We start from the raw sequence: 27091 nt of genomic DNA on the forward strand, positions 1-27091 counted from the left end.
CTGTCTTTTACTTTAGACATCGTTTGAATTATATTAACGAGAGTTATTCATACTTTTTAAACGAAAAGATATAATTAGAGAGATTATGTTAGTGTTTTTGACTCTTTACTTTTATAGCTAAGTCTTCATAGTCGAATGAAACTTTCTTTTACTAGGACGATAGAATAGGCATCAGGGAGATTTAACTGCTATTTAACGCATAGAAATTCCTTCAGGATGCAGACATGTAGTTCTCTTTTCTCTTGCTGTCTAAACTCAGCTGTATTCTGTTCCAAGGAAGATGTGTTTAATTTTTTTCGTTTGTTCTATGTCTCCTTGTGGGGACATAGAACAAACGAAACAAAGTAAAAAAAATCGCAAAAATATGTTACTAACTTAGGGTGACCCGCTCTATGCGTGGGTGAGGGTGTGGTTGTTACTTTCTGTTGCTTCCCTTCTGTTTCTTTTCACCACATTATCCCTCTTTGTTTCTCTCTCTTTTCTCTCTCACTTTCCCACTCTCTTACTCTTCCTTTTTCTCGGACTCTCCCTCGCTTTCTCTCACTCTCTATCTTTCTTTATCTATCTCTCTCCCATTTATAAAAAACAAAAGATCTTGAGTAAGTTGAGAAAGGAAATATTTTGAAAGATCAATCATAAATATCAGGCAGTGAAAACGGAAAGCACACTTGCGTTTTGTACGTGTCACTATTTGAGCGATTAAAAATAAGGAAAAAAGGGATTTCTTTGTTAAATTTAGTACTTATTTTGGGAAGTTTTCGACGATTGACCATGCAAATGAAAGCTCTAAACTGTAAACAATAAAAAGTAAAAAGCAAAAATACGTAAAAATGAGAAATTTTTTTTCAGCTTCAGAAATATTACCTTAATTTTCAAACTTTGAACCCATTTCCACGCTTAAATTACAAATCCGCTTCCACATTACTATGTTGAAAATTTGATTGAAATCGGGCCATTATTACATCATCTATCGTTATCGTTTCTGGCATTTTCTCAATAGTTTTCTTTGGCCCTTGAATGACCGTGTTTCAGGTTTGGCCTTCGCAATGCCTACTTTCCGTCGTTGTGGCCTGGAGAACCGCTATCTCTTTCTCATTTCCATGTAGGACAGTGGCTGCTATCCGGACCACGTCAACTTCTGGTGGGATTCCCTCTACGCTAACTTTTAAAGCACGCCTTCTATGGTACATATATAATAGTATCACTTCATCACTCTTTATAATGGTTGCCGCGTTCTCCTTTGTCTTTTCTGCCTCTTTAAATCTCACCTCTACATTTCCATACTTGCCCCAGGTAAGATACGTTATCTCTTGTCAGATTGGCCTTAGTGCCTTCTCTATTTTGTAAGTAGTCATTATGTATATCTTCCCAGCAGCTACGGAATGCGTCTTGTATATAATTGTACATTCTTTCCTATTTTTAACCATTCCTTCTGAGGCGGTTCAATTCCACATTTAATCCTTCGTGACTCATCATTGTCATGTAATTTCTCCATTTTTCCCATTCGATTTGATATTCCTTACACTTTGCGATTTCTGCGAAGTTTTTGTTCTCTCTTATCCGTTCCCCGTTCAGTTTCTCTATTGTACTCCACGAAATCTCTGACGACGACGATTGCTCCGACGGTTCCGACGAGGACAGCTCTGAGTAGCTGATATCTTCCTCTTCTGACATCTTTTCTTTTTATTCAGTCTACCTTCTTCTATGAGGAAGGAAAGCACAAATAAACTGCCGCAAGACAGCACAAACTTAAGTGTTCAAGGAACACTACAACAATTAAACAACAATATAACGCCAGCAAATGATACAACTTTAACTCACCAAATTTTTCTCTACTACTGACTGACCTTGTTTCTCTATTGCCTACAAGGGCATACAGAGAGGGGACGAACAAGGACAGACTACAATGCACAAGTGGGACAAACAACATAAACGGATGAATGAAATGAAATTATATAAAAATGGTGTAATGGCTACTAATCGACCTCACTTCCGTGTAGTACCATTTTAACTATATTTACACTATTTTTAATCCAACGTTTATCCGAATAATTATCTTAGCAAATTGAAAGCGGTTTCAGTTTTTCGAAATCCAACACAGGAGGCAGAGGATCGTGTCTTATTTCTACCCCTAATGGGTTTACTTCGTCCCCAGGTGTACCATTAAAAGTTTGCTTTTAATTTTTAATAGTTTTTCCTGTTAATTAAAATTCATCCCATACCTGGGTCTCTCATGTTTTCTTCTTCTATAACTTTTATCAAGACGTAATCTTTCCAGCTCTTTATTCGCGTGGTCTAACGCCATAAATGGCACGTTCTGTTTGGCCTAAAAACAGGTGTTAATGAGTTTCCTGGCAAGGGTGGGGTGCTGGTCCATTTCTACCAGTCCAAAGCTTTCGACAAGGTTGAACATCAGTATCCGGTGTTGGTCCTCACAGCATTCGGGGTCGGCCCCGTCTTTAGAGGGTGGATCATCGCTTTATACAGTAACATTGACTCTGTTCAACAAAGGTGTCCTCTCTACCCACTTCTGTATGTATGGGCTCTAGAGTTCTTGCTGCGGAAGTTGGAGAGATTAAAGTGCGTCCCACGAGATCTAGGTTGCAGTGGGAATGTTTCGTATGCGAATGACATCACCACCATAGTGTCCGAAATGGTACACCTACAGAGGGTAGGCAACGCTATTAAAGGCTATGAGGCAGGAGCAAAAGTTAACTGGAATAAGTCAATCGGCTTGCAACTCGGCACCTGGCAAGGCAAGACGATACCTCCCAACAACATTGTAGGGCGTTGGAAGGAGGGGCTGGTTAAAATGTTAGGGGTTTAGTTTTGTCCAGATCTCCAGATAAAGTATTGGAGCGAGGTCTGAGTAGCGGCTCTCCCTGAAAGGAAGGGCAGAGGTCTCAGTTGTGTTTATCGCTTCTGTGATTACCTACCGCCTAACCGTCGTGCCTTGCCCCCGTTCGTGGCTGATCAATTTAGAGGGGCTGCTCTTCCGTTTTTTGTGGAGTAGAAGTCCTCTTGTAAAGCGCTCTGTCTGCTGCCAGCACCCGCTAAATGGTGCGCAAGGGATGTCTTGGCTGTTGATTCGCAGACGTGCGCTGATGCTGAGTTATCTGTGTCTCTACCTGGATAGTGAACAGGTGTGGTCTCCGTTCGGTCGGTTGTTATTTACTAAGCTTACTAGTTTGGGTGAACTAGGACCTTGGGTCAAGTGTAGACGATAGTTGAGTGCTTGGCAAGCGAAGTGTTGTGAGGCACTCAAGCTTCTCTGTCACATGGACAACGCCAGCGGAGGGGGTTCCACCTCGTATTTTTATAGAGGGTTGGTTGAGGTTCAGTGTGACGACGATGTGGGGGAAGATTCTAGGCTTCGATGATGGTCAACTAGCCTGTCTGTTCCGAAGGACATTTGGGCCAGGACCCTTGGATAACTTCCAAAGATTCTCCGCCTGGCAGTGTTACTGAGGAGCCTTACCAATTCGCGCGCCCAAGATGCGAGCAGGACAGGGAAACTGTTCTGCACGCGATTGTACAATGACCCAAAATTTCCGAAATGTGGGTTTACCTTGAACACCCGCTGACGCGGCTGGGAGGAGTACAGCTGTCTTTCGCGTCGATTGTATAGATTGTTCCTGCTTCCTCTTTTAACAAAGAAGGCATGGCTCGTTTTCTCATTGTGGTCGCTATACCGAAAGAAGTAGTATGGAAGACCCACGTGAAAAGAATCGTGAGAGGCAACTTCATCTCCAGCCTTGGACTGGTTAATTTCCTCATCTACCATCTTAAGGGAAAAATAAGGGTGGAGATAAAATGCCTGTCACCTGATTTATACGGAAAACGATGGAAAGCTGTAGCGACTTTGTTGAGAATGAAGAATCCGCATAGTATATCAATAAGGTTATACAAAAGGGTTACAATGGTGGCACGGGGTTTGCGGGGTCGAAGCGAAACTCGTCCTCCACTTCATTGTATGGTTATTGTTTGGTATCATCCTATTTATAAAAATTCTTAACGTAAATTTTTAACTATTCATCTTTTGTAAAATCATTCGTTTTATCCACTCCTCCCTCATTTATATCGTCCCCTGTATGTTTAACCCCTGTGGGCAATAAAGAAATAGTCGTTCTTGTTCTTTGACTTGCTGTTGGTGACTGCAGGGGAATGGTGGGACAGCGTTGGGCAGGGTGGGAGTAGGGTAGGAATTCACATTTTCACCTTGATTTCTTCTTTTCCCTCTCTTCCGTTTCTTTGGTGCCGTATTCCATCCATGTTTCTCCTCTGCCACCTGATTATCTTCCTCCTTCTTCGGTTCTTTTTTGCTCACACATGACATCGCAAGCGGTGGAGGTGCGCTTTCTTTCGTTGGTCCTTTGCGGCAGGTAGAGTGTATCCTGTTTTATGTGCCCTTTTGACCGCATTTAAAGCAACAGTGAGTCCTGCTCTCCACTAAGACTCTCAGCTTTATATCCTCTCCAAATGTGATGGTTTCTACCATCTTCTCTGAATCTCCCACGGCGGCCTGGATTATCATTTCTAGTGCCAATTTCTTTGTGGTATACTTTTGGCCTGGAAGCTCACAACCTTATCTGCCATTTCCAACGGGATGGCGGCCACCAGCCAGGCTACACCCACCTAAGGAGATATCTCTTCTACCCTTACCCCAGAAGCACGCCTTCCCAGGTAAATGGTTAGAAAGACCACTTCACCCGTTTTGAAGGGAGTCACGCAATGCTACCTGGCCCAAGACTTCGACGCAAAAAGCACCTCTCCCGTTGTCTATCTTCTGCTTTTGGCAAGGTAATTCACTTCCTTCCATATTCACTTCCTTCCATATTCACTTCCTTCCATATTCACTTCCTTCAATTCCTCTATGCCTTTTCAACCTGTGTTGTGGTTGCGACCTCTGTTCGCTGCAATTACAAACTGTAAGTTCTGCACAGTACGGTTCTTCTTTTAACTCGTTCCGTTGTCTCACTGGAAAGGGACACCTTTACATCGTTCCCCTCAATTTCAAAGATTTCCTTGAATTGATTCAATTCTTCTAAGCATACGTCCTCACTTTTATCTTTCACCGCCTGGAGTTCTTGGCCTCCATTGCCTCGTCAAACTTTTCAAACTTTTAACAAGTTCCCCCTCGGACGACAAGTCTGAAGAGCTAACCTTTTCAGTTCTCGCTCCATTACCGTGCCTCCCCTTTCAAACAAGGAGGAAAGCGTCAACAAAGCCGCCTGAGGCAGCAAAACGAAGTGCTGTCGGACACAAAACAGTCAAACACAGTGAAAAACAATTCAAATCACAGAAAAATTCAAGATGTTAACTAGCCTGCAAATGAAATAACAACTCTGCTACTACTGACTGACCAAACAACAAATGATTGCTGACTTTATAGTGGCTGAGTCATACCACTTTGCCACGTGGGACGGGGTGCACCATTTCTCTACTATTGTGTGTATAGTGTGTGCATGTGTGTATACATGTGTGTGTGCGTGTGCGTGCGTCCCTGCGTGGGTACGTGTGTACGTGCGTTCGTGCATGTGTATGTATATATAAAGAGAAAGTCCGCTTTTTCCATACTGTACGGACCTTTTCACTACAATTTCCGCCATAAGGAGGACTTTATGCAAACCATGTCATATAGAGTGCATTTAAAGGATGCAGCTTCTTATATCAACTAAATGTCTCCAGAATCTTAAAAAAGCAAATATATAAATTTGGTTAATCGTAATGATATACCTGTCAAGGATAAACATAATTGTCAATATAACCGTGAGTGGATGTACAAATTTACTGGAAGGTGTAACTTAACCAGAAATATTGTTTCAGGAGATATTAATGAACAAGAATATATAAAGGCGTTAAGGAAGATAACACAAAGAAAATTTGTTTACCTGTTATTTTGGTGAGCTGTAGAGTGCGTGATACATTGTATACAGAACATGAGATGCTTGAGTTACCAATTTCCCCCTCTCTTATAACGATTTTATTAAGTGACACTGCTGGAGATAAACACTTTCCATAAGGTCGAACATGCACTTTATTCACATTTATCAATTTGTGGTGTTTTGTCTCATGAATCCATAAAAAGTCAGTAGCGCCAAAAGGTGCACCGATGTATGCTGAACATCTGAAGATCGCTAACATGTTTACTTCAGCGGGCGGGTTAAGAAATTCAAGTTTCTTCATGTAAGATTTCACTGAAAAGAAAAGAAAAAAAACAAAAAAAAACGAATAGGTGAAGGAGTGGCTGTGTAGTAAGTAGCTTGCTAACCAACCACATGGTTCCGGGTTCGGTCCCACTGCGTGGCATCTTGGGCAAGTGTCTTCTGCTCTATCCAAGGGCCGACCAATGCCTTGTGAGTGGATTTGGTAGACGGAAACTTAAAGATGCCTGTCGTATATCTGTATATATATATATATATATATATATATATATATATATATATATATATATATATATATATATGTGTGTGTGTGTGTGTGTGTGAGTGTGTGTGTGTGTGTGTGTGTGTATTTGTCCCCCTAGCATTGCTTGACAACCGATGCTGTTTTATTTACGTCCCCGTCACTTAGCGGTCTTGCAAAAGATACCGATAGAATATGTACTTGGCTTAAAAAGAATAAGTCCCGGGGTCGATTTGCTCGACGAAATGCGGTGCTCCAGCATGGCCGCAGTCAAATGACTGAAACAAGTAAAAGAGTAAAAAGAGTTAAGTGAATCGAAATATGCTTATCTTCGAACAAAGGGCCTCACAATAAAAGAGTAGTTTCACTAATGTAAACTACAATCTTCATACAAAACTAAAACATTTGACAACACTCCAATTATTGTTAATCCTGGACTTTGGGAACTGTTGCTTAGAAGTGGTTAACTGTGTAAGCAGTGCTAAGGCTGTGTGGGGCCAAGTCACTAGCAATAACTCCACAACAGATGAATGACACATTCATACACGTGTATATTTACTTACACATAAGCATGTATTTGTGTGCAATTATATATATTTGTCTGTGTGCGTGTATGTATGTGTGTGCGTGCGCATGTATGAATATGTGGACACATATATAGATACATATATATTCACATACGCAAACATATTTACATACATTCATGCATGCATATACAGACATGCACTTAGCGGTTCGGCAAAAGTGACCGATAGAATAAGTACTGGGCTTACAAAGAATACGTTCCGGGGTCGATTTGCTCGACTAAAGGCGGTGCTCCAGCATGGCCGCTGTCAAATGACTGAAATAAGTAAAAGAGAGAAAAGAAAGAGAGGGACTTAAGTGCATGCTGGACGGTACCTACACCAGAATGTTACGTGCAGTGCCCTACATTTAATGGAGGGAGCACCCAACAAAACAAAGGTTATATGGGAATGTATCAACTTTCTCATCAATCATCTAAGAGCGTACGTTGGGTTTTGCTGACCATTGCTGGAGAAGTAAAGAAGAACTTGTGAGTAACGAGTTGTTGTGGGCACCAAATCACGGTACCACAGCGACTGGAAGACCACGGAAGACATATATACAACAGCTTGCAGAAGATGTTGGATGCCAAGTTGAAGGCCTAAAAACACTAATGGAAGATCGGGAGCGATGGAGAGAGGTAGTCAGGCTGGCCTGGGCAATTGACCTGATTGGATGAAACTTGTGTTCGATAGTGCAATAGAAACACGCAATAGAAATAAAAATAAAGACAATGGAGTTGAATACGTGCAAAAAAAGAAACGGAAGTAAAAATAGAACGAGTAAACTTACCTCTTACAAGTCTAGATTTTGAAGATTCTTCATTTGTTGAACATGTGTAGTATGTCGCATCCTCACAAGAGGGATAACGTTTCGTGCAGGTAATCACACCTATCTTACTTAGAGAGGATGTAGGTGGAGTACAGTCAAAACCCTTTTTCCTGGTTACTACCTCAAAAATTCCTGTCTTTTTTTGATAATCGATTTGAACAATAACTTCACTGTGATTTCGCACGAGAAAAAACTGAATAAAATTTTTTACATCATACCGACATTTTATAGTTAAGAATGTTCTGTTTGCAAAATCAATATTGCTTGAAGGTAACACATCTGCAATCTCAATAACTGTATAGAAAAAAAAAACATAAATCAGAGATAGATGTTATAAAAAATATATAAATGTAACTATAGAAGAAGAAGAAGAAGAAGAAGAAGAAGAAGAAGAAGAATGACAGAAGTAGGAAAAAGAGAACCAATTAAAATAACGGTTGTTGTGAATACGGATTACATCTATCCACAAATAAAACTTTGCAGTTAGTTTTTGATATTTATTATTATACTAACATACCTGTGTCGTCAAAATGCTGACAGTTTTATTAATCATAGAAAATAGTTCATCAACACAATGGGAAAAACCTGTGATAGATGTCATCAATGTGGTAAATATATGCACATGCACTCAAGTTAGGCTCTTTAAGTATTAAATACGGTTCTAACGTCTCAATTGAAAATAACTTGATACATAAGTATGTATTTACGGACACACACACGGACTTACACATACACACACACTCACATACACACATATATACATATAAATATATGTACATATATATATATATGTATATATATATATATATATATATATATATATATATATATATATATATGCATACATTCTACATACATACATGTATATCATACATAGAAAGAGAGAGACAGATTTATATATATAGATATATAGGTTGATACATCTATACATTAGTATATATGCATGCATATCTATGCATTTATTTATCGACATCATTCTGCCTCATTCTCTCTCTCTCTCTCTCTCTCTTTCTCTCTCTCTCTCTCTCTCTCTCTCTCTCTCTCTCTCTCTCTCTCTCTTGCTCTCTCTCTAGGAGTCACTGTAGGACGCTTAATTCCCAGCCGTATAGCTGTGAAGCAAGTGTCTTAAAATATTAGAATTTTTGTCATTTGCCTTTTCTGAACAGCCCTACAACATGATAGAATACTGATCATAGAGACAAAATATAAAAATATTTTTATATTTTTATCAAATAATCTTGTTGTTAAAATAATTTATTCAAAATGGACGTTAAAAAGCCACACTACATAAAGTTAAGCAAAAAAATTCATTTTTTATAAAAAGTAATTTATACTAAAGAAAATAAATAGAACACTTTGTATTGATTTGTGCTGTCGTTTATCTTTGGTTGTGTGTGCAACTAAGAAATAGTTTAGTTCATACATGTCTAGTCCCTTTAATATCACGCAAAATTTGATACAAATTTGAGAATTAAAATTAATAACTTTTTTCTAATGGATAACATTTTACGAAACCTTTACCAATATATTCCTTTAACAATTCCTTTCATATTAATATCAATATAATAATTCTTGTTCAAAATTAAAAGAATGGTGTGGATTCAAAATGTCGATGTCGGGCTTTATTACCCGTCAGTCAACCAGTTTGGTCTATACGCTTTTTCTCTTTTGTTCTACTGCACCAGACTTTAAGTATTTTATGTCTAAATGTAGCTTATCACTAGTCAAACATAATTTTTAAAAACTAAATTTGATTTGGATTAAAAGTGAATTAGTGAGACTACTTGGAAGACGCCAACTGCAACAAAAAGCTACGTTAAGAATATTATTCAACTACTACCGTAGTGTACACATAAGTTTTTATGTGTATATACAAGTTCGAAAGAACATATGATGATATATGCTACATTTTATAGGGTCTACAAGAAACATTCATATATGCAAAATTGTTCAAAATTTTATATAATTATATATAATAATTGTTCTAATTTATTTATTCGTATTAATATAAACTTTAGTTTTAGTAAATAAGAAAGTAACACAAATTTACTTGGTTTATTAGAGGAGAATAGCATCATAAATCAATGTTTATTATATATTGATTGAAATGGTTCTTTTTCTTAGTTTGATTTATAATAATATATTTGTATATTATTTAAGCAATATTAATACATATTTTCGCTGGTCTCAATGGAGAAATTACCGATTCACTTATCTTTACAAGACTTTCCTATTCCACCTAGAAAGGATTTCATGAAGGATCTGATTAATAAGACTTTTGAATTGATTCATAGAATCCGTTGGGCGGCTTTTTACCATGAAAAGGATTTTATAAAAGAAAATAACCCTCATAAAGAAGATACTGAACTTTTTAAAAAGATCTTTGAGACAAAGAAATTTCCACCACCATACCGCCATTTGGAGGCTTTTGAAGACGATTTATGGAATATTGTCAAGAATATTAAATTTGTTGTATATTCCCTCCGGGAAATTGAACATTTAAAGAAACTAAATTCTTTACTATGTGATCTTAAAAGAAAAAAATAGAATTATGGAGCAATGAAACTTATATGATTAGGATCTATTAAAATATCATGAATGAATGAAGAAAGAGATTACTAGTAATTATAATGTAGTAAGTAAAAAGTTTTAAGGTTCATTAACTTAGATGCTAAGAAAATTATGAATGACAAGGACCTTGGTGATAGAACAGAGACTTTTGTGTCTATGAGGCCTAGGATAACTTTAAAAAATCACAAGGAAAACAATTTTTTCTATTCTGAAGTGAGAATAATTTTCCCAGGCTTATCTGACCTGAGTACATTAAGTAAAGATTTTCTTGATATGTGTATACTTAAGAAAAACATATAGTCAAGAAAAACATAAAACTTGAACTTTTGTCTAATACACAGGAAACTATTTATTGGTTTGCTAGACTGGATAATAAAAATAGAAGTAAATTTATACAGATATATATTAATAACTATTATTCTTCTATTAATCCTGTTGAGCTTAATAATGCTTTTTATCTGCTAGAGAAAAAAACTCTAACTTTATTTTAAAGAAATTAAAGTAAGTTTGGGAGTTCAAAAATCTCTTATTTTATTTGATAATAAGTCCTTGGCAAGAAAAAGTAGCAATGAGTTTTTGACATTACCATGGGATCTGCTGATTCTGATCTATACATTCTATTTTATTTAATAATAAATTTCCAGATATTAAAGGTGGACTGTATAGAGATGATGTGCTGTTTTTGATTAATAGTGACACCTTCAGCAAGTGTCTTCTACTATAGCCTCAGGTCGAGCAAAGCCTTGTGAGTGGATTTGGTAGACGGAAACTGAAAGAAGCCTGTCGCATATATATGTATATATATGTGTATCTATGTATATATGTATATATATATCTGTGTGTGTATGTCGGTGTATTTCTCCCCATCGCCACTTGACAACTGGTGTTGGTGTGTTTACGTCTCCGTAACTTAGGATGGAGGTGACAAAAGAGACCGATACAATATGTACCAGGCTTAAATTATAATTAGTGGGGTATATTCAATCGATTAAAATCTCATGACGGTGCCCCAGCATGACTGCAGTCTAATGACTGAAGTAAGTAAAAGACAAAAGATGAAAGATATATATATATATATATATATATATATATAAAATGAGATAGGGTTTGTAAATTCAACCCTGCATGGGATAACATATATCCAATATACTGCTAGAGAAGTACCCAATAAAGCTAATACATAAATGTTAAAAATTGCGATGCAATTAATTCATCTACTGTATTATGTGGGTAAAGGTAAAATTATTACCGTAAATTAATAATACAAAATGAGAAGATGGAGAAACATACCTAAATCAACTGTATTATGTGGGCAAAGGTAAAATTATTACCGTAAATTAATAATACAAAATGAGAAAATGGAGAAACATACCTAAATCAATCATCAACCATCGAGACTGGATATACTGAAAAAAAGACTACATAAAATTTTAAAAGTTTTGGCCTATCCACAATTATTGAAAATGAAAACTATTCTGCCAATTATTTGGATGTCAATTGGAACCTTACTAATGGGATACATGAACCTTATATTAAACCCAATTCTAACTTAGTATATATAAACCGTTCTAGCAATCACCCCCCTCAAATTAAAAGATCACTAGTGCGTAGCATTAATCAGAGAATCTCTTATCTATCCTCAAACGGGGACATTTTTAATAAGCATTGTGATAGATATAATACAGCCTTGCTGAAAGCAGGCTACAAAAGTAAAATATGGTATATACCCAAGGATAATCCTTCAAATATAGGTGGAACCATTAAGAACAACGCCAATAGATTTAGGACAAACAATAATAACTGTAAGACAAGGAAAAATAGGATATATAAAAACGATTATGATAATTATAGAGGTGTTGGTAATCTTGGAGCTGTTGACGTTAGTTTAAATAAATTAGCGCACATAAGTGATGGTAGTAATATTAATAATATGCATATTAAAACTAATGGTAGGTATGATAATAATAAAGTTTATTTACGCAATAATTATGGTAATATTGATAATGATAGGTATAACAATGATAATGTTAAGGATAGTAAACATATGGGATGGAGGAGGAACAAGGTTTTTACTAAAAATAACAATTTGATAGGCAACCCTAATACTGATAAGGATACACTATGGCTGATAATCCCATATGCATTGCAGATAAAAACAGACATAGTTAGAGCTTTGCACAATGTAATATTTAGGCACTTTGTTAAGGGTAGGAATGAATTTGGTCAATTAATTAACAATGGAACTGTTAGAATAAGATATAGCATTACACATAATTTAGCCACCATCATCTCATTTAATAACAGGAAGCTGGATTACTTCTATAATGATAGAAAGTTGAATTTAGATAATAGTAATTTGCCTCTCTATAATCGTAGGAACAATATATCTTTTGGAGCTAACGCGAACAACCCTCTTGCAAATTATGATGGTACCGTACCTGTAAGGAAAAATATTAATGTATTAGATGATAACACTAACAATAATACTATTACTATTGATAGGAATATCGCCAATAATGATAAATCCCATCATTCGTTGAATTTGGGATTGGATAGTAAAAATAATTGTAACACTATTAATGGGAATAGTGTTACAGAAATTTTGGCCAATGTTAGATTACCCCAACCTGTTGATAACTGTAATTTCAGAAACAGAAATCAATGTGTGTTTGGTAATCAATGCCTCAAGAAAGAGGTAGTTTATCAATGCACTGTGGATACACAATTTAGCAGTAGGGTATACATCGGAGCAACTATGAATAGCATGAAACAGAGACTTAATTATCATAGATATACTTTTAGAAATAAAAATAGGATGTACTCTACGGGGTTAAGTGCGTATATTTGGGAACTCAAAAGTAAGAACTTAGATTTTAAATTAAATTGGAAAATACTAACTTCTGCACCTGTATATAATAGTAAAAATAAAAAATGCTCTCTATGTATTAATGAAATTTTTTTCATTATCAAAGCTGGTAGGCTTATTATTAATAATATTAATGAGCAAAATTTTTTTTGCATTCATAAACTACCGTACACTTTCTCTAGATTTAAATAGAACTTAGCTTTTCTACTAGTAATATTTTAACTTTCCTCTATATCTGATTATACTAGTAGTCTTTACAATTTGAAACATGCAACTTATAAATTTATAATTTTGTAGCTACACATATATATAAATATATATGTTGTATTGATTGTTTTTTGTTTCTTGTTTTTTTTTGTCCTGGTTTATAAGGGAAATACACTGTGGCATGAATATATATATTTTGGTATATACACAGAAATATGATATTCATGGGGATTTCCAAAATTGTTGAGTGTGTATGAGTATCATAGTTCGGGAACCTGGTTTTAGATACTGTAATACTAATATGTAATAAATGAGAGTCTATATTGAATGTACATTGTGTGTTTTGGATGAGTATATGGGTTTTTGCAGGTATTTATTTGGCAGCCTTATATATTGTATATTTAGTGTATCTTTGTACTTATCTTAATTTGTATCTAATGTTATTTATTAATAAATCTATTCATTTACTTACATTTGGCTTTATACATATTAGCAGTCTTATATATTTAGTCTATATTTGTACTCATCTTGATTTGTACTTTATGTTATTTATCTATTTATTTATTCATTTATCTATAGGTAAATATTTACATAATAGTAGCCTGTATACTAAGTTTATATATGTACTCATTTCAATGTATATTTTTCATTTTATTTTATGTTATTTATCTATCTATCTATTCATTTATGTATATGTGGATATATACATATTAGCAGTACTATATATTAGGTTTACCTTTGTATTTATCTTAATTTGTATTCTATGGTATTTATCTATTTATTTATTCATTTATTTATTTATATGTAGATATATACATACATATCCATTATTTATTATAATATATATATATATATATATATATATATATATATATATATATATATATATATATATACAAGCTTTTACTTATATCTTAATTTTAATTTTAATTATTTCATCTTATTTTATTTTATTACATTTTAATTTTAAGTAATTACAATTATTAACTTATAATTAATTTAATTTATTGTTATTTACTTATATACTATTTATTGGTAAGTCCTGTTAATTGCTTTATAGGTATTTATATGTCCACTGATATTATTTAATGCTAAATCCTGTTAATTATTATATATGTATTTATGTGTCCACTGATACTTACAAATATATATATATAAGTACTACGAATGTTTACACGCACATCATATGTGAAAATATATGGTGTGTATGTATATGTCTGTTGTTACACATGAGTATACATATGGACATGTAGATGTTAGTGTAATTCTATTAGTTCGTTGGTGAGGGTTTAAATAGGAAAATATTAGTATTGTAATAATACTGGATTTCTTACGTAGGGATGCTATCTGTATAAGCTATAAGGAGTTATTTTGATTATATATCTTAGAATATTAGCGTATTTTGACTTTTTACAATTAATTTCTTATAATTTAATTATTATAAACCGATGTTAACTTAGTATATATATATTTTTATGTCTTTGGATAGACAAACAGAAACGGGTATTCTATACTTTATAATTTAGCGAATGTTTGAATAAAACATAGCGGTAAAGTTTGCGGTCATTTTTAGTTATAAAATATTATGTTTACGGAAAATACGGTGTCATATGAATTAAGTACCTTATGACAAATTACACTCTCTATCTGGATATAATTATATGTATGATTGCATTTACTGTTTTATGGAAATATGTGAGTGGATCTATTTGTAAATACTTAGTTAATACCACGGCCATGGTGTCGTCCGGGGTGGCTGGATGTCTGCATGCATGTATGTGCAATCGGTTGAGTTCCTCTGTTTTGCATGTGTATAGTTGCGATACAACCTATTATATTATTTATTTATTTATGATTTGGTTGTGTATGTGGGTATGTCTGTGTGTATGTGTGTGGGTGTGTGTGTATATACATATAACTATGTATGTATGTGCGCACGATTTGTGGATGTGCGTGCGCGTGTGTATGTTTCCTGGCTAACTAACCGTAAAATTTCCATTGTGATTCAAATTTAAAACTATAAGCCAATCGAATCTATCTATGAAAATCAATACCATGCGGGCAGAGGAATTCAACTGATAGAGTATATATGTGGATGTCCACTTGCTTTGGATGGTACAATCGTGGTTATTATTATTATTATTATTATTATTATTATTATTAATATTAATTTTATTGACTTTTGTGGGGTGACACATTTTAATAGATTGGACTGTTCAATATATATGCCTGCTTTAAATGTGAGTGTACGTGTTGTATTTCCTTGATGTTGGTTATAGAACTGTGGAGTTCAATATGGAACATTGTTGTGTTTGTAAATGTATATTGATTTATATTGTTTATATTGTATTATTGTGTATATATATATATATATGTAGGAATATGAGTGTGTATGCACACATATTTGTATTTATATGTAAATTTTTTTCATACTTGCATTAAATTCTCTGAAGAGGCCGAGAGACATTCTTGTCATTGTCTCATTTTTACCTGCTTTATATGGCTAATAGGTTAAATGGGACACACCTGTCTTCACGGCCGAAACAGCTGTCAGCTACAATGTAAATGTATTTTCTATTTCTATTTCAATGTCTAGTTATATTTGTACTATATTAATGTATAATATCATTGCTGTTGTGTAATGGTTTAATAAAGTATTGATTGGATATTATCTGATGGTTGATGATTGATTTAGGTATGTTTCTCCATTTTCTCTTTTTGTATATATATATATACATATATATATATATATATATATATATATATATATATATATATATATATATATATATAGAGAGAGAGAGAGAGAGAGAGAGAGAGGGAGAGGTGAATAGATATATAGATATGTTTCTTTATTAGCTACACAGGGCTGCACACAGACGGGACAGATTACAAAGTAGAGCTGTTCTTTATGGGGGGAAAACAAAAAAGTGGGGTAGGTTTTCGATCAAAAGGGATCGTAAAAGGGAAAGAAAGAAAAATAACGATCAATAGGGATCGTGTATCCCAGTAATGTCATGATGTAAAGTGTAAGGGGGAAAGTAAATAGGGTTTATCCGTGGAGAGAAAAGCTTTCGGAAAATACCCCGGTAACCTCGGTCAATAATGTTAAATGTTAACATTTATAGATAGAGGAAAGGGTAGTACAAATGTCAAAACCATACACTTCAGCCTACAAACTTTTGCTAAAATACATTCAAATATGCTTAAGTTAAATTCTTCATAATAAGGATGGATTTATGGTTTTGAAATTTGTACTACCCCTTCCCCTATCAATAAATAGAAAATTCTTGTTTGTCTTCATTGAACCAAGATAAGAAACCCCCTCCCCACTGATAGATCTAAGTAGCAAAGTGAACTCAGTGATAAGAAATCTACCAATGGAGAAGGACATACTACCACCACGTTCTTAATGATGAAATTAACCTCTCTGTCTATATATCTACCCTCTTTGTAATGTTGGCAAATGAAATAAGTATAAATATGTACATTGTCCATTTAATTAAAAAAAAAACTTCTATATGTGGCTGAAGATTGCTCGACATTTAACAACTGACGTAATACTTACAGTGTTTAATAAAATGAAGTAGCATGAAACGATTGTACTACACTACCTTGGATATCCTTGTTGCTTATTTTGATTATAATCACCCCATTTGATTTATATGGATAATACCATACCAAATTCTGGTGCCTTTAACTTAAGTACCATATTCATCTGGATCTAAATTTTGCTGAACTTTATACACACACACACACACACACACACACACACACACACACACACACACACATATATATATATATATATAGTAGAAATATGTTATAAAAAGAAAATATAAAATACACGTTGAAATGTAAGAGTAAAATATGAAAAATCTACGAAAATGCACATTGCAAATAGAAAAAGGCTATTTCTGACAGGTAACGACAAATATATACACTTAGATTGACTGAGGTAGTAATACGAGTCATAAAAGTCATTATTATGAGGTGATTATAAGATGATAACAAAGTAAGAGAACAAAACGATCCATGCTTTAAGCAAAGCTACTCATCGTTTGAAAAACACCGGCTAATATCATATATATATATCATATATATATATATATATATATATATATATATATATTAATCAGCCGAAATTACTACGATGATCCGGTTCTTGACTGAAGACTGAGGGGTTCGAATGTCCTGTCCATGTTTATTGTATCGTCTTCTAAGAGTTATACGTTCTTGTCCATGTTGTATTTTTCTACATACCTTAATATATATATATATATATATATATATATATATATATATATATATATATATATATAACAGAAGACGAAGACAGCAGGTGTATTATTTTAACGCTCGGGATGAAAGCAAAAGTCTTTTAAGTCTCGAGCCTATGCTTTTCGACAGAAAGGATTAAGAGGAAAAAAAATGGAGAGAGAATGATGACAACTGTGAAAGAATAAAGAAAATTGGGAAAGAAACGGAAGTGCACAGAAAAATTGTCCAACATGGCGAGATGACCGGAAAATAGAGGTTGAATGAAAGCGAGATAATAATCATAACGATAACGGTAATATCCAAGGATCTTAGGTGCACAAGCGCATGTGTGTTTGGGAGGACGGTGTCTGTGAATGTGTTTATGAGAATGGATGCTAGTGTGTGAGTGGGTTAGCTGAAAATTATGTTGACTTCTGTGTGTCAGTGTGTACATTATGTGAAGTGACATGCATTCCACGTACTGGTTGGTGTGAGTGTGTGCGTACGGTTGTATCTAATTTTTGTGCTCCCAAGGGGTACGCTACTGACTATGTGAGAAATTTTAAGAGTCTAAAGCAGTGCTTTTCAAACTTTTTGCTGGAGCGGAACCCCAAGGAAACATTCCACTGGCTCGAGGAACCCCTGTGCAATAATTTAATAGTCTGATGCACACATATCTGCACAGGAGAATAAAAAATTACTGCCGATTTTAGCAGTTTTGTAACATTTTGTGGAACCCCTGGAGTGTGCTGGTGGAACCGTAAGGTTCCGCGGAACCCTGGTTGAAAACTATTGGTCTAAAGCCATCCCTGGAACATAAGTAATGTACGTTCGCAGTTTGGAGGAAATCAGTTGAAAAATACTGTCTTTATACACTTTTACAAACACAGACAGAACGGGATATGTACGTATGTATGTATGTATGTATGTATGTATGTATGTATGTATGTATGTATGTATGTATGTACGTATGTATGTATGTATGTATGTATGTACGTGCGTATGTACGTATGTATGTATGTATGTATGTATGTATGTATGCATATATGTATGTATATATGTATGTGTGTGTGTGTGTGTGTTTGTGTAAAATTAACCTAGTGTATGTGTTGTGTGGAGAAATGTGCGTTTTGTGTATCCCTCTGTATGTGTGTGTGCGTGCATATGGACGTGTGTGTGTGTGCATATGGACGTGTGTGTGTGTGCATATGGATGTGTGTATATGTGTGAAGCTAACGTCTCTGTGTGCGCGTGTGTCTGTTGTGTTGCACGTGTAGCCGTTCATGTGAGCTTATTCAGGTAGTGTGTGCACGTGTGTATGTGTGTGTGTGTGTGTGTGTGTGTGTGTGTTTATCTGTAATCAAATAGTGTGCACATCTATAGTGTATTTTTGTAGCGAATGTTATCCGTGTCAATGCGTGTTATGCGTGTTTATGTGTGTTGCGTGTGTATCTATATATTCTCTGTGTTCGGATATTATGTGTTTGTGTGGGTGTGAGAGTGTGCATGATGGTGTGTGGTGTGTGTACTGAATTAAACAGTGTGTTGTGTTGTTCGTATTATGGTATTTGTGGCGAGCTGGCAGAAACGTTAACACGCCGGGCGAAATGCGTAGCCGTATTTCATCTGCCGTTACGTTCTGAGTTCAAATTCCGCCGAGGTCGACTTTGCCTTTCATCTTTTCAGGGTCGATAAATAAAGTACCAGTTTCGCACTGCGGTCGTTGTAATCGACTTAATACCTATGTCTCTGCTTGTTTGTCCTCTCTCTGTGTGTAGCCCCTTGAGGGCAGTAAAGAAATAGGTATTTGTGGTGACGCTGTTGAAAAGTGTATGTCGGTGTGTAGTTAATATGTGTGTGTGTGTGTGTGTGTGTGTGTGTGCGTGCGTGCGTGTGTGTATACTGTGTCTTTCGAAGATGAAAGCATGTTATCTAAGAGAAGAATATTCAGTGTTGTAACAGAAAAAAATATTATGTTTCTTAATATTAACTTACAAGCCGAGGTGTAAGAAGACATCAGTAACATCATAACTAACAACATTATTGATCTTGTGCGACAGGTATAAGGCAGGAGGAGAAATGATTGTCGGCTTCCAGAAAGCAGAAATTTTACGAAAAGATATCTCTTACAAATAGCGTAATCGAAAGGCAAACATAACAGACTTAGAGAGAAAAACGCAACTCCAACTTGAAGTGTGAGTGAACTGAAAGTCCCGTCTTCCTGTTTCATTCTTTTTCTCTCCCTATCTTTCTCTTTCTCCCTCTCTCTGTCTGTCTGTTTCTCTCCCTTTCTCTTTTCTGCATATACACATACAAGGATGAAAAGAAAGATAGAGAATTTCGAAGTACTGAGAGATTGGGTGAAAGAAGTATTGTGATTAAGAAAAAGACGCCGACTTAGGACGCGGGAGAGGAAAGTGAGGGAAAGTTATAAGGATATGAAAGTAAGAAAGGGAGAGAAGAAGGAAGATTGGCAAGAAGGAGTTACAGTAAAAGATTAAGAAGAACGTCATGGAAAAGTGAGAGGGAGGGAGTGAAAGGGACAAATATAGAGAGAATGAGCGTAAGAGTAGAGAAGGTGAGAGAGAGAGAACAAAACGAGAAGAACAGTCAAGACATTTTCTTTTTTTTACTACATTTGTTTGGTATTTTTCTAATAGATTTTTCAATATGACGCTACACTGGACACTGGATGACCTAGCTGACCTTGCTGACCTAGCTGCTTGAACAGCTTCCTAAGCATTCTTCCGACTCGGTTGATTCATGCCAAAGGGGATCGTCGGTAGTGGTAGGCTTATCAGGATTTCTACCTTATCGAAGCTCCTTCTTCATTGTAAGGTTATCCTGGCAGTTGAGAAAAAAAGGATTTACTCCACTCCCCTAACAGTCTGGATTGCTGCTACACAAGGGATTGGAAATGAAACGGTATGGGATCTTTTCGGTTTGAACGGCAGTTCTTTAAAATAATTTGCACGTAACTAAACACTTTTAAACTTCGTATACTGGTAGAATGTGTTAATAAAACATCTTTTTCTCTTGACTTTATTGAGAAAATTCTACAGTTTGTAAGATATTTGTTGTGTTTTTTTCTTCAATTTCTGAAATTTCAACCAATCAATGACGTCTATTGAGGTGAAAACATTATGTGCCGTATGAATATGTCCCTCGTTTAAGAAACAGATTGGGTTTATTTACATTTCTGAAGATAAAAAAGATACCCTTCCCCCCACCCCTAAGCCTAACCCTAACTAACCCTAACTAACCCTAAACCTTAAACAGATTGAAATGCAATAGATCGATACTAGGGTCATAATTATGGGTGACAATTTCGTATGACACCGCTAGAAAAAACTGCCGTTCAAATCGCAAAGATCCACGGTACGTTCATCTCTTCGAATTCTGACATTGTGCTTAGCAACAGGCTCACTGTTTCTTCATCCGAATATCTCATAACTCTGCTTAGTTGATTGGCGTTCCCCTCCACTGGATCCTTTGAAAGTTCCCAATTCCTCCTACCATAAATATATTCGGTAAGCGAACATACGTCAATGATGCTGAATCTGGCAACTGAGTTATCTCCAGCCTCAGCCGTCAACCAGCATCACCTTACCCACTGACCCTTCGGGTTTGCAGACATAACGTTGAAATTTCTGCCACTCACTCTTGTTGCTTCGTGGAGGTCATTTATCTGCTGATCTATACTGTATTTGGTTGGATATACAAGCATATTAAAGGAGTCGGCACCGTGGGCTACATATATATATATATATATATATATATATATATATATATTGTAGAGCAGACCATGTACGGGCCAAAGGAAAGCATGGACATGCAGTCTACAAGAAACTCTCAGAATCTTTCCAGCTTGAACTTCTATATGCAAACTGGAAACAAATTGAGAAAGCGATCCTCAACCAAAACTGGCCTGAATGTCTCTCCTCGCCAGACATCGACATGAAACTCCAACAATTCATGTATGTAATGCAAGCCATATACTACAAATGTGTCCCAGAGAGAAAGGCCACTGTACACAAGAACAAAATCCCCAGAGAGAGGAAAATTCTAATGAGACGGCGTACAAAAGTTTCAAGTCGCCTAAACAAACTAATTGAAAGCAGTGAAAAGTCCCGCCTGAAAATAAAACTGTTGGAAATTGAAAAATGTCTGCAACTCTCCCATGAAAAAGAAAGAGCAGACAAAGAAGCCTGGGCTATAGACAACATTATATCTAACCCCAGAGCTTTCCACAGGTATGCCAAAGAAACAGCTACGGTGCACTGTACGATAGGGCAATTCCTTGAAAAGGATGGCACACTCACAGGAAATCCATTGAGGATAAGTGAAATACTAAATGAGCAATTCAAGTGTATTTTCACTCCACCCCTAGGGCATTTTCAAGTCAGCAATCCAACTGACTTCTTCACCACTGCAGATATAAAATCAGAGGCAGCGATGATTGAATACATCAATATAAAGGAAGACGATGTAATAAAGGCTATAGATGAAATGAAAGCAAACTCAGCAACTGGCCCCGATGGATTCCCAGCAATCCTTCTAAAAGTATGTAAGAGAGTCCTAGCAAGACCACTGCAGTTCCTCTTTCAGAGCTTCCTTGCACTGGCAAACTTCAAAGAAAACTGAAGGAAGGTAAAATATGCCCTATTCATAAAGGAGGTAGCAGAGCGGAGGCCAAGAACTACAGACCTATCTCTCTGACCTCACACATCAGCAAGATCATGGAACGAATAGTCAGAAGGAAACCAATCACCTTCCTTGAAGAAAATGACTTGCTGCTTGACGCCCAACATGGTTTCCGACCAGGAAGAAGCTGCTTAACTCAGCTCCTACAACACTATGACTGGGTACTGAAACGACTGCTCAACCACTCAAATGTGGAAGTCATATATCTCGACTTTGCCAAGGTCTTTGATAAAGTCGACCATGGAATGATATGTCACAAACTGCGTGTTCTTGGCATAGTTGGAAAATTGGGAATCAGGTGGTAGTAGCCAATGGGGCCACTTCTATTAACACGCAAACAGTGAGCAGTGTTCCGCAAGGCAGTTTTGGGACCACTACTGTTCATAATGGCCCTCTCAGACATGCCCTCAGCCACGCAGAGAGCCACGATCACAAGTTATGCAGATGATACAAAAGTTTCACAGGCAGTACAGAACCATGAAGACACTAAGCACATGCAATGGGGGCTGGACAAAATATACAAGTGGGCTGAAAAGAATAGCATGCAGTTCAATGCTGAAAAGTTTCAAGCTTTATGCTATCAGCTTGCAAAACTAAATGCAATACCCAATAAATACACTGGACCTGGAGGGATTGCAATCCCAGAAGCACAATCAGTGCGAGACCTGGGTATTTACATGAGTGATGATGCAACCTTTCATGTGCATGTTGCTAAATTGGCAATGAAATGTAGGCGGCTGACCGGATGAATTCTTAGAACCTTTAGAACAAGAGACCAGGAAACCATGATGGTTCTCTGGAGGACACTTGTCCTAAACCACTTTGACTATTGCTCTCAGCTATGGTCACCATCCAGTGTCAAGTTAATCACAGAACTTGAGGCGATCCAACGAAGCTACACGAAGAAGATAGCCTCTGTGCAGCATATAAGCTACTGGGAAAGACTCAAGAGATTAAGTCTCTATTCCTTAGAGCGTAGGCGAGAAAGACATGCCATAATATACATCTGGAAGATCCTAGAAGGACTTGTCCTAAACTTTGGCATCGGGAGTTACACAAATACCAGAACTGGGCGCCACTGCATAGTGCCAAGGACTCCAAATTTACCATCAAGATGTAGGACAAGATACTGTGATAGCCTGGGCTTCAGAGGCCCACAGCTCTTCAATATCCTCCCGAAGAACCTGAGAGACCTGCATGGGGTGGATGCAGATGTCTTTAAAATAAAACTGGATCTCTTCCTGCCAGGTGTCCAAGATGAACCAACTTCACGGCAGGAGGTGCAGATGAGGGCAGCTGCATCGAACTCTCTCATGCACCAAATGGCAATAGCTAAAAAGCATTTGTGAAGTAAAATCATGTAGCAACACCAAATTGCGGTGCCCCAGCATGGCCACAGCTCGTGAGCTAAAACTAGATAAAATAAAATAAAAATAAAATATATATATATATATATATATATATATATATATATATAAATGAATTAGAGATAAAACCACTATTAGGCAACTCAAACTGTTTGAGTTGCCTAATAGTGGTTTTATCTCTAATTCATATTTTATATATTTATACTGTGAAATTTGATTTAATCCTAAATGTAATTTTTCCCTGTAAGTTTGGAGCCATACTCCCTAATATTATTATTATTATTATTATTATTATTATTATTATTATTATTATTATTATTATTATTATTATTATCATATATATATATATATATATATATAATAATAATAATAATAATATATATATATATATATATACATACATATATATATATATATATATATATATATATATATATATATATATATATATATATATATATATATATATATGAGTGTATTTTTACCTTGTTAACAATTAACACGGAAAAATAAATAAATAGTTACCAGGGCATCAAAAATCTCACAAGTAAAGGTGTTGTAACTCCTTGTTTATAAAGGTAGAAACTTCGTGTTTACGTTGAATATTTGAATAATATGAATAAAAAATGGAGTTAACGCAGGTGCAAACAAATATTTTACTTTCGACACATGTTTCGAAAATTCCACTGATACTATTCAAAAGAATAAATGGTATAAACAATGCAATCTTCTCTTCGGGAAAGTGAAAAAAACGAAACTCGTCAATACGACATTTTAGCAAAAAATGATGGATTTGTATAGCGATAGACAGAACGCTATTAATATTGTTTAAAAAACGTTATATGATATAACGTAATAAGTAGCTAACAGAAAGAGTAGGGATATTAATAGTGAATGTTAAATATAAAGGAAATTAAAGTTTAAATTATATATAATGATAGAGACTACTTATATGCACTAAATGTATGTTTTTGCCAATGCCTATATTGTATGCTCGCTCTATAACCGTGTTTACTAGAGTATTTTTAGAAAAAATAATGAAAAATAGCTCAGAATTGCAGAGAAGACAGAATTTCTTGCCTTTGTGATATGGTATCGAAATTGAGAGGATCAACCATTCTAAATGAAATTGTTCATTGTGGTCTTTTAAGTCCCAAATCAGTTTGCTGAGACCGGTACTATTCCGTTTATTTCTATCCCTAAATGTTGAGTAATGGATAGAAATTCTTTTAGATAACTCTAACGATGTGCTTCCAATGAAAATCGTACTTTATTACGAGTACTGATTATACACTGGTATATAGAATTTTTAATCTTAGAGTTACTTGACATAAACTTAATTCTATTGGAATTGACTTCAGATACAATAACCTTGTTATTAATATTTCTAGAGGGTTGGATGGTATTAGCTAAATTAATGTTAGTATTAGTAAATGTATTAATATTTAACAGTTTGTTATTATGAGAAGATATAATTTGCAAGAGATTTTTACACCTGCGTTAACTCCATTTTTTCTTCTTCTATATATATATATATATATATATATATATATATATATAGGTACCAGAGTTTAGTAAGGTATTATCCATATAAATCAAATGGGGCGATTATAATCACCCCATTTGATTTATATGGATAATACCTTCCATCTCATGCGCTTAATCAGGTCTGTAATTTTCTCCAAAAGTTTCTTTGAGTATAGTTCCATTGATGGTGTGTGTGCGTGTATAGACGTGTGCAGGTATGTGCGCATATAGGCGTGTGTGTGCGCGTGTATAAGTGTATGTGCGTATATAGACGTGGTTTGCTCTTTGTATACTCCCTTATGCCTTTTTTCTGTATTTTTACTCTTAACCCTCTGTTTTTTTTTCTCGGAGTTTTATCATGTCTACCGAATAATTCGCACATATTACATTTACAGATAAATTCGTCTAATTATATATATATATATATATATATATATATATATATATATATATATATATATATATATATATATATATATCTTATTATAATCTTATTATAAAAGGCAGATTTTATCTGCCTCCCTTTGTCACTTATAGAAATCTACAATATAGGATTTCTTCAATTACAATTTACCTAGCATTTTTAAGAGTAGAATGCATCGGGTCATGCCAGGTCCAGTTTTTAAATTTTAAACTCCAATTAAGCAAAATTTACAGAAAACTCACATTCTGGTGTGTATGTCAAATGCTTTTCTTAGTCTGGTTTACAGCACACGCAAACGCACACACAGTGTGCAACGAATAAAATGAAACTAATTCACTGTGAGTGTGTTGACAGGTAGACAAAAGAATGCGATGGCGATGGGGATGGCGATGTAATATTTGTTTCTGTCTATCACGCTGATAGATACATGAGTAAAATGTATGGCAAGCTAAGAGATAAGAGTGAGTGAAAATGTTCTTGGAAGAGAGTAAATAGCGAGAGTGATTTGAGGAAGACTTTACATTAAATAACCGTAGTGGCTTGTATATATATATATATACATACATAAGACAGTAAGGTGTGATTTGAGGGAGATTTGGCTGCTATTTCTACCATGTCTAGCTGCCATGTAGGGGTCTCCCTCATAGGCTCATACATACATATATACATAGATAAGACAGTAAGGTGTGATTTGGGGGAAATTTGGCTGCTATTTCTACCAGGTCTAGCTACCATGTAGAGGTCCCCCTCATTGGCTCATATATATATACATACATAAGACAGTAAGGTGTGATTTGAGGGAGATTTGGCTGCTGTTTCTACCAGGTCTGTTAGGCCTTCTCATGTAAACTCAAGCTTTCTCATGCCTTGAACATAAGACCAAAGCAGAGAATGTATTCTTTTATTCTTCTGCTTTTTCCAGCCATTGGTCTGTGGCCATGCTGGGGCAATGCCTTGAAGAATTGTAGTTTAATGAATCAACTCCAGTTTTATTTTTGTAAGCATTGTACTTATTCTATCTGTTTCCTTTGTCAAACCACTAGGTGACAGGGATGTAAACAAACCAACATTCGTTGTCAAGCAGTGGTGGAGGACAATCACAAGCACAGACACGCACACACACACACACATACATGCATACACATATACACACATACATACATACATACATACATATATACATATATATATATGTGTGTATATATATATTGCAGCGTGGAGGGTGTTTGTAAGCCATTTAAGAAACACACAAAAAACGTTAGATTCACTTCAACATTTAAATTTAATTTGCCAAAATATTTTCCCCGCTTTGAGACCGCGACCTGTTCACTGACAAAAATATCGTGCTAACAGGTCGCGGTCTCA

The 27091-nt window shown here is 35.4% G+C and overlaps 1 long non-coding RNA gene across 1 annotated transcript in view; it reads right to left on the minus strand.

The window, feature by feature from the left end:
* The window catches only part of LOC118766980, a 165187-nt gene that overhangs the window by 122950 nt on the left and 15146 nt on the right, over positions 1–27091 (minus strand). The gene's annotated exons all lie outside the window — the stretch shown is intronic.

This window comes from Octopus sinensis, linkage group LG18 (assembly GCF_006345805.1).
Source record: "Octopus sinensis linkage group LG18, ASM634580v1, whole genome shotgun sequence".
Classification (NCBI taxonomy): domain Eukaryota; kingdom Metazoa; phylum Mollusca; class Cephalopoda; order Octopoda; family Octopodidae; genus Octopus; species Octopus sinensis.